At 43.9% G+C, this 9,565-nt stretch overlaps 1 long non-coding RNA gene across 1 annotated transcript; it reads right to left on the bottom strand.

Annotated features, from left to right (window-relative positions):
- Positions 1 to 1,554: 1,554 nt before the first annotated feature.
- Positions 1,555 to 2,863, bottom strand: LOC130134770 (uncharacterized). The gene is made up of 2 exons (XR_008814273.1): positions 2,726 to 2,863; positions 1,555 to 2,580 (listed from the first exon to the last, which is right to left on the bottom strand). It is a non-coding gene; the product is annotated as an uncharacterized LOC130134770 (long non-coding RNA).
- Positions 2,864 to 9,565: the final 6,702 nt, after the last annotated feature.

The following is a 9,565-nucleotide window of genomic DNA, read 5'->3' as shown; positions in this document are numbered from 1 at the left end:
TGCATGGACAAAAAAGACTGAATAGAGAAAAGAAAAAAAAGGATGGGAACTGAGTAAAAAGCATTATTATAAATTTGATGAAATACAAATATCTTAAATTGGGAAAGATAAAAATTAAACAGATTCCCGAGGTCTCATTATCGTCGGCTAGCAGATATCGTACTCACGTGTTAATTGTACGACCACCCAGCAAAACGATTGCCGTCCCTTGCTTTGGACTTTGAGTATTTTGGGAAGATAGATAGAGAGTTTAATGAGTTTTTTGCTTTCCAACCTTATAAACTCATGAAACCATCAAATTTCCAAATTTCAGTGGTTGTGCGATTGGGATAATTCTATAATTACTTACAAAACTTACGCATTATCTTCGCTACACGTAACATTTTTCCTACCAGATGCATACATTTGTACTCAGTTATGCATCGGGGTTCTATCAATGGACAAATGTGTATATTAGTAATTCTACTTTATCACTCATGTGTATCAAATACTCGAATTTTTTTTTCCAATATGTATAAACAATCTTACCAGATAAATTCGAATCTTGATATTTTTTCCTCTTTTCCATTTCGATTTCTGCATAGTTTTATAAAAGAAATTGCCGTCGTAATTTTGCACTGTTGGAGCTGATAGAACATTCAACACCACCGAGAACATCGCATTCTATCGCCAGTGCAGATGATTCGAAGTAATGCTTGAGAGTCTGGGATGAAATACTGGGCATTTTGGGTTTAAACCCCAATGACTATCTTTCTGAAATCATTGCAAGCAGAAGCTTCTCTTGACCACTATCTGTTTAATGATCTTTCTTCCCTTCCCTTACGTTGTGCAGAGAGACGTGTTGTTTGGAGCATTACGTGTGAAATCAGGCGAGACTTTCAGTATGGTTGGGGAATGAAAAGTTGAACACAGAATTGCTTCCCAAGTATGATTTGTTAGGCGACTATTTATCTTAAAGATGTGATGCTTAGAGCTTTTTGCTCCTTTGGATCTCATGTGATAGGAGAAATGTTTAACTAGGAGAAATATAGGCATCATCTTTTTACCACGAAGTGAGGGAGACACGGAGACCTCTATGCCCCCTTATGCCGACGTAAACTAATTCATTCGTGGGATTCCAACATGAAATGTCCTTTGTGACATTGTTTATGATAAATCCTTTGTGATTTACGATATTCTATGTCCTTTTGCGATGAAACTTAAATATGTCCACAACGAAAATCAGCGTAAAATGATATAGTGTTTGCAATTTTATGAGACGTCGTATCGAAAATATGAACTTACATACGACAACAGCCTCTGATACGGGGCACAGTGCTCCGAGGCAAAACAGGCAGACCGTCATCTACGCAATGGTTAGATGGCCAAGACTTGTCTAGACAAAATAAAAAAAAAGAGTTGTAGATTATGAGATTGTGTATAGCTGTGGATTATGAGATTGTGCGTAGGATTTCTCGGAAATATGAAGAAGAATTCCTTCTGATTAATGACCCGAAGACGAGCCGACTCGGTCCCGCATGGACCAGCAACTCGGTAGTGCACTCGGAAACATAATTAACAATACGAAACAAACCTCGTTACCAGCGGCCTAGAGGAAGCCAAAATCTAGAAGTTATCATCACTGTCAACAATGGAAGCGCTCTCAATCGTGCATCGCGTGTTTATGTATATAAAGACCAATCCTCTCATTCTTCTCTCAGCTTCAAACTGAAAACACATTGGGAGCAAAGCACTCCCACCAACAAATCAAAACGAAATCAGGATGATGATCACAATGATACTGCGAGTGGTGATCAAACTAGTCGCTGTTTATGTCCTTCTCTTTCTGCTGCCGATGAAGTACAAGGCCCACTTCCCCCGGTGGCCCTGCCCAACTGTGCCGCCACGTGTGGTAACTTGACGGTTCCATTCCCTTTCGGGATCGGGTCCAGCTGCTTCCTGGATGAACTCTATGAGATCGAGTGCCACCTTGGCAGCAATGGTACCCTGTTGCCACGTTGTAGAACCTCATGAATGTAACAGTGCTCGACATTTCCCTTCCCGTGCTGGACGACTCCGGAGCTCCCGGCAGATTCATTGACGTCTCTCAGCCGGTCGTCTACTCTGAGCCGGACCTGCCATACTGCACGGGCGGAGCAGTGAACGGCGACATCACGACATCGTTGAACTTGACAAGGAGTCCCTACATGTACGTGCAGACAAAGAATGTGATCGTGTCCGGAGGGTGCAGCAACCTGGCGTTCATGGTCAACATCGGCATGCAGTCGGCGGTTGGCGGCTGCAGGTCGACTTGCGCCATCAATGGGACTGGCAGCCACAATGACTTCGTGAACGGGATCGGCTGCTGCATGAATACGATCCCTTATGGGCTCCAGGCGTACGGCGTGGATTTCAAGACGGAGAATGGTTTATCGACGGTCGACGGATTGCGCAGGTAACGTGAATGCTCTGACAAATTAAAAGTTTTGAATCCCTGATTGAAGCATACAATGCCAGTTTGATTCTCACACCATCAAGTGAGAATATAATCTCACCGTTGAGCCACACTGCTTGGACTTCGATTCGGGGTCTTGATGTCTCCTGCGCGAGGTTAGTCAAATATTCAGTTGATCCGGAATTTACCCGGCTAAGGTAGAATTTCACATCGAAAAGAAAATGTTTCCTATAATTAGCTCTCATGAAATCAAAAATTGTATTCTAAGTAAGATTAGTACATTAGGATTACCCGATCATTAAATATTATTATTGATGGGGGTTGAAGTCACCTAGCTCCTGTGGGTGCTTTATATGAAGGTCATTTGGAATCTCTGAGTCAAACTTAATCCCATGAACCGTCCACACAAATGCAGGTACGCTTTCGTAGTGGATCAATCGTGGTATGATTTTCCTAGCCACATGACCGATGCACGAGCCTTACCATTGCATGTGCCCGTGGCTCTCGATGGGGTATCTTCAATGAAACGTTCATCAAAATGCCAATTTCAGACGTTCTGTACCCACTAGAGGCTGGTGAGCCCAGCTACTTGCGCAGCCGCTATGAATGCTTTTTCTACGGTTCTAATAACCCCAGGCCTTACATGCAATGCCGTTGCACGTCTGGCTTCGCTGGTAATCCCTACATAACTGATGGATGCAAAGGTGAGACGACCCGATGTTTCTTGTCAATGTTAGGTTTAGAGAATTGGAATGGATGCATTTCTCATTTGGCACAAGGCCAATATATAGATACAAGGAAGGGTATAAGCATAATATACAATATAACCTAATATATACAATATATCTAACACCCCCCTTCAAACTCAAGGTGGGTCAACCAAAAAGAGTTTGGAAAGAAGAGCAGCAAAACGTTGTGATGTAAGAGATTTGGTGAAGCAATCGACAAGCTGAGCTGCAGAGGCTACAAAAAGGAGAAAAATGACGCGTGATGTGACAATCGATGTCGATGTGCTTGGTACGCTCATGAAAGACCGGATTTGTAGCAATGTGAATAGCATTCTTGTTGTCGCAGTGAAGAGGATTGGGAGTAAAGGAGGCAACACCCAGATCAGCAAGGAGACGATGAAGCCAAATAATCTCAACTGTAGTGTCAGCCATAGCATGATACTCATACTCAGTAGAGGAGCAAGACACGATAGGCTGCTTCTTGGCACACCAAGAAGTCAGAGAATCACCCAAAAAAACACAAAATCCAATGATGGACTTGCGATCAATAACATTCGCCATCCAGTCAGCAGCAGAGTAAGCACGAAGAGTAAGTGAGGAAGTATATGGGAGAAAAACAGAGTGTGTCATAGTACCGTGAAGATATCGGAGAATCCGTAGTGCAACAACATAATGAACTGTGCAAGGAGTCACTGCAAACTGACTGACAAGATGAACAGCATAGGCGATATCAGGACGAGTGGTCGTAAGATAGACAAGATTGCCAACTAGAGTCCGATAGCGAGTGACATCAGACAGAGGCTCACCATCATCCGAACGAAGTTGTAAATGAAGTTCAATAGGAGTAGCCGCGGTACGATTATCAGATAACTCAGCACGAGCGAGAATGTCAGTGATGTACTTCTGCTAGGAGAGAAGAATGCCACGTCGACTACGAGCAACCTCAATACCGAGAAAATAGCGTAAGAAACCCAGATCGTTCATAGCAAACTGACGGTGAAGATGTTGCTTAGTATAAGCAATATGAGTAGAGTCATCCCTAGTAATAATCATATCATCAACATAGATAAGCAGAATAGTACAACTAGTAGGAGAAGTGTGAGTAAACATAGCATGATCATTTTCACTCTGAATAAAACCAGTTGACCGAACAACATTTGCAAAACGCTCAAACCAAGCTTGAGGAGCCTGTTTGAGACCACAAAGGGCCCGACGAAGACGACAAACTTGACCAGGAGAATGAGCAAGACCAGGAGGTGGCTACATATAAAGTTCCTCCTGAATGGCCCCATGAAGAAAAGCATTCTTCACATCAAGCTGAAATAGAGACCAATTACAAACAGAGGCTACTGCAAGAAGAGTGCAAACGGAAGTCATTTTGACAACAGAAGCAAAGGTCTCCTCATAATCAATTCCATACTCCTAATTAAAATCACGTGCAACGAGACGCGCTTTATATTGCTCAATACTACCATCAGAGCGAGTCTTTATTTTGTAGATCCAGCGACAACATATCAAGGACTTCCCTGGTGGAAGAGACACAAGGTCCCACGTACCAGTGCGCTCAAGAGCAGATAACTCCTCAGACATAGCGTCACACCACTCGGCATGACATACTTCCATACAACAATGTGATGGTTCTTGCAAACTGTGGACAACAGCCATAAAAGAACCAAATTCATCAGAATAACTAGTAGTCGCCACATTCCTAGCCGGAGGACGACGATCTCGCGAAGGATTCCGTCGAGGGGACGATGGGCAAGAATCGACAAGAGGCGTCGGAGTGGCTGGTGAAGTAGACGAAGGAGGAGGCATAACAGGAGAATGTGGTGACACTGGGCCAGACAGAGAAGACATAAGAGGAGGATCATGAGGTGAATCAAGAAGAAAATCCATAAAAACAGATGAAGATGACTGTGAAGAATTAGAAGAGACGGAAAAGAACGGTAGGTGTTCAAAGAACTAAACACTACAAGAGATACGAATACGCTGTGAAGAGGGATCATAACACCTGTAACCTTTATGTTCTGTGCTGTGGCCTAAGAAAGCACACCGAACTGACTTGGCGGAGAGTTTGGTGTGCTCATAGGAAGAAAGAAGCACATAACACGTACAACCAAAAACACGAAGGTGGTGATAAGTGGGTGGTTTCGAGAAGAGACGTTGGTGAGGGGTGGCTTTAGAGAGGACAAGAGAAGGAAGTCGATTTATGATATAAACTGCAGTAGAGAGTGCTTCAGCCCAAAATTCAGGGGGAACGGAATTAGACAATAGAAGAACACGAGTAGTATCCAGAATATGATGGTGTTTTCGCTCAGCAAGACCATTTTGAGCAGGAACACCAGGATAGGACAACTGAGGTAGGGTTCCTTGAGAAGTTAAGAAAGAACGAAAAGCTGTAGAGAGATACTCCCCACCCGAATTAGAACGAAAGACTTTAATAGTTTTAGAGAATTGAGTGGAAATCATGGTTGTAAAATTTTTATAGATAGAGAGAAATTCATCATAAGAACGCATGAAATAAACCCAAATATAACGAGAATAATCATCGATAAACCATACATAATACTTAAAACCGCTTCTAGAAATGTGGGGGGTAGGACCCCAAACATCTGAATGTACTAAATCAAAACAGGCATTAGAAACAAAAGAGCTAACAGGAAAAGGAGGTACAAATTATTTAGCTAAAGGGCAAGTAGTACAAGGACGCATAATAGATGATGGAACAGGCCTAAGTACACCCTACTGACAAAAAAAAGACAAACGAGATGCAGATATATGATCCAGACGCTAGTGCCAACAGTCAAGGTCAAGGATGGCAAGAACATGTTGAGGTAAGGGAAGCTGAAGATGCCATATCGTATACAATCCTCTATGTCTACTACCCTTGCCAATCGTCCGACCACTCGTACGATCCTGCACAACACAACAATCAGCGGTAAATGACACAATATAACCCATATCAGCAAGTTGCCTAACAGATAAAAGATTAAGAGCTAAGTTCGGTATATGCAACACATTAGGCACATAAAAACTGCCAGGAATAGTAAGGTGGCCATGCATAGTGGCAGTGAGAGAGAATCCATCAGCTGTAAAGAACCATTCTGGATTTTTAAGTGTAGTCTATTGAGTGAGTATAACATCCTGAATTTCGATCCATTTCCGGGATCCGACGAAGTGGATATTATTTCTCATCTGATTTTAGTACGTCTCGCCCGGAGCTGGCCCCTCGCGGGATACTGACCAATGGGAAAGGTTAACTAGGAAAACGGTACGTGGACCGGGGACCCGATCGCGAATCAGGTGCAGATTTCGAGAAACGGCAGGGAAGTATTTTGGGCCAGTGTGGGCCGATCCTAGGAAGGTAACGGATTTGGTTTGGCCAACGACGTACGATCGGATCACGGGTGATTCCGCTCGACCGAGAGTACGAGTGGCGAACAAATCCCGAACCTGAATTGAACGATCGTGACCCCTGGAATAACCAATAATTCCTTGCATTCTCCCGGTAATTGAGACCGTCACGACTCGAGTGACCCTAGGTCGATACGCGTAACCCCTAAATAGCCACCCGTCAGTGAGAGGCTCTAAAATTATGTATTGAGCAATTTTGATCGCCAAATTAGACCCGAACTTCGATGTCGAAATTCTATGGGTGTTTGCGACTATTTTGTGAGGTCGATGTCATTTTTGAGTGGCCACACATATTTGGGGTTGGTACGGTCGAAAAATGGAATTTCGACCTGGGACCGGAAAATTACCGTTTTGCCCCTGGACCCTGTACTGGGTATTCCGAATTTTGAATAATTTTGGGCAATAATTGAGGATTAAAATAAGTGAATAAGGAATTGGAATTATTGAATTACCCTTTTGCCCCTCAATTATTGGATTGGGCTGATTATGGACCGTTAGATCAAGGGCAAAATGGTCCGAGGGCTAGGATCGCGACACGTGGCAAACCTTTTTGACACATAAGACTCCTTTGACCACTCTCTCTCCTCCCATTTTCCTCCCCATCAGCCGTGCACTCCCCCTCCCACGCCACTTCTCCTTCTTTTTCCTTTCCTTCTTCTCCTTCATTTTCTTCTTTGTTTGGCCGTGAGAGGCCCTTGCAGGAGGAACTTCGCCGCGACGCCGTGCCGTCGCCGCCGCACCACCTCGCCACCACCAGCAGTCTCATCTCTCTTTCTTCCCTTTCCTCAGCCGCGTGAGCAGCCCCCACCGTGGATCGCCGTCTGCAAGCCGCCGCCGTTTGCGCCGCCGTGGAGGCCGTCCGTCGCCGCCGCTTGCGCCGCTGTGGAATCGGCTCAGCCCACCTATTTTCCCCACTTGTTCAGCCTTGTAAGGAACTTAGGAATCAAAGTGAGTGGAAACCCTAACCCTTAATTAGGCTTGTGTGCATTTTGGACAAGTTTAGGGGTTATTAGGGTATTTTATGGGTTAATTAGTGTGGGCTGATTTGGGGCTGAAGTTGTGGTGACTTTAATGGCCTAAGGTGATAATTTATGGATGGTTTAAAGGCTGTGGATAATTGGATTAGCGGTTTGTTGAGCTTGGTTTGCTTGGTGATGCATATTTGTTGATTTCCGGTACGGTTACTGTTGCGTCGCCGGATTTTGTTATTTTTGGTGTGACCTGTGTGGGCAGAATTTGAAGAAGTGTTCTTCATGAAAGTTGTTCCCAATATCTTTAAGTACAACATATTTTAATTTGGGAATTTTTGGAAATCATTTGATGCCATTCGGAAGTCCATCTTTGGACCGAAATAAAACTGCCCGATTTACTGTTCACCCGACCTTCGGGTCTGTTCGAATTTTTATAAATTTTTCCAGGCCTATTTTCAAAATACTTCCTTCACAAAAATTGTTTGGAACATTTGTGGCTATAACATATAAAAATTTCAAGGTTTTCCAAAATGATTTGGGTACCGAATGAGTTGTGTTTTGATGGCCTGAGGGGCTGTCCGAGCGAACCGGATTTCGTCTGACTTTGAGTGTCAAAACGAGGTGTTTACGGTTAGAAATGGGTTTCTAGTTCCTCATGGAAAATGTTCATCGAGATGTTTTGTACAACATATCCAAATTTCAGAATTTTTGAAATTGATTTACTATTTATTTCAAATGGATTTCGGCCACTGTGTAACTGCCCAGTTTGGACCCAATTTTGTTCACTCTCGGTTTTTATCTCTCTCGGACTGATTGGTGGCTGTCCACATTGAGGCGTGACCGGATTTAAAATCGACAATGTGAGTATAATCTTCTAAATCCGGTCTAGGACAGTGTACATTTTTAGACGGACCCGGTTTAGTTTATTAGTGGTACGATTTGAGGAGAATTGATATTGATAGTTCGAGGCTGAGGTGAGATCGCGATTAATTTGATGGATTATTGTGGCGATCTAGTGGCGAATTGGAGGTCGATAATAGGGTGAATAGTGGCTGTCCCCAATAATGGATATTCGGATTGGTGTCATTAAATTGGAGATTTATTGGCTGAATTGCCGGGTATGCCCGGGTTGACTGGCTTATTGATTGTCGTGCTCAATTGTTTAATGCCATGCCGCCTGATTGCGTGTTCGAGCAATGCGATATGTGATTGGCCAATCATTGATGTGAATGTTATTGCCTAAGTGCGTGAATTATGTTTTGGGCCACATGGTACTAGTTAGCCAAGTGCGCATGTTATGCGAATAAGTATGGGCAATTGATTGGCTGTTTGAGCACGTTGATTTGGCATATTTGTTGAAATGCCGTGTTGAAATTGAATGCTCATGTTGCATTGTACGACATTGCATGGTCACGCATTTTGTATGCCGAAAATGGGGTATGAGATGAGATTGTGCGAGAATGCGTGCCTGACATGAGCATGTGATCACCTAATTATGCCCTGATGCATTTTACGCGGGGTTCAGATAATAACTGGCTGTGTGTATGTGTGATCACATTTTGTCCTGATGCGTGTTACGCGGGGTGTGCCGTCCTCATGCACTTTGAAGCAGGACGATGCCCGGTACGTCCGGAAGACGACCATCCTGATGCGTTTTACGCGGGCTCTGGTTCGTAAGGAGATCGGTGTTGCGTCTGATGCGTTTTGATGCGGGCTAGAGACACTGGGTTGGGAGCGTTTTTACGCTGGCCACGGAGTGTTGTGATTAAGAAAGAACAGTGTTGAGCCTCATGCACTTTGTAGCAGGCTAGAGACACTGGACTTGATGCGTTTTACGCGGGTCGTAATAATAATTGAGCATTGAGCCAGTGTGCAGTGTGAGCCAGAATGAAACATAGCATGATGATGACATTTGCATGGGCCAGTGTGCGAGTATGCAAGACTCGGTGAATGGCATGCGAGATGAATACTTTGAGCATGAGCATGCGTGTGGCGTACGTGTGGCCAAGTGTGTACAC

The sequence above is a fragment of the Syzygium oleosum genome, unplaced genomic scaffold, assembly GCF_021117445.2.
Source record: "Syzygium oleosum isolate NSW1041296 unplaced genomic scaffold, Sole_v2.1 Sole_v2.23, whole genome shotgun sequence".
Taxonomy (NCBI): domain Eukaryota; kingdom Viridiplantae; phylum Streptophyta; class Magnoliopsida; order Myrtales; family Myrtaceae; genus Syzygium; species Syzygium oleosum.
The sequence above is the reverse complement of the archived record's forward strand: the minus strand, read 5'-3'. Positions and strand labels throughout refer to the sequence as shown.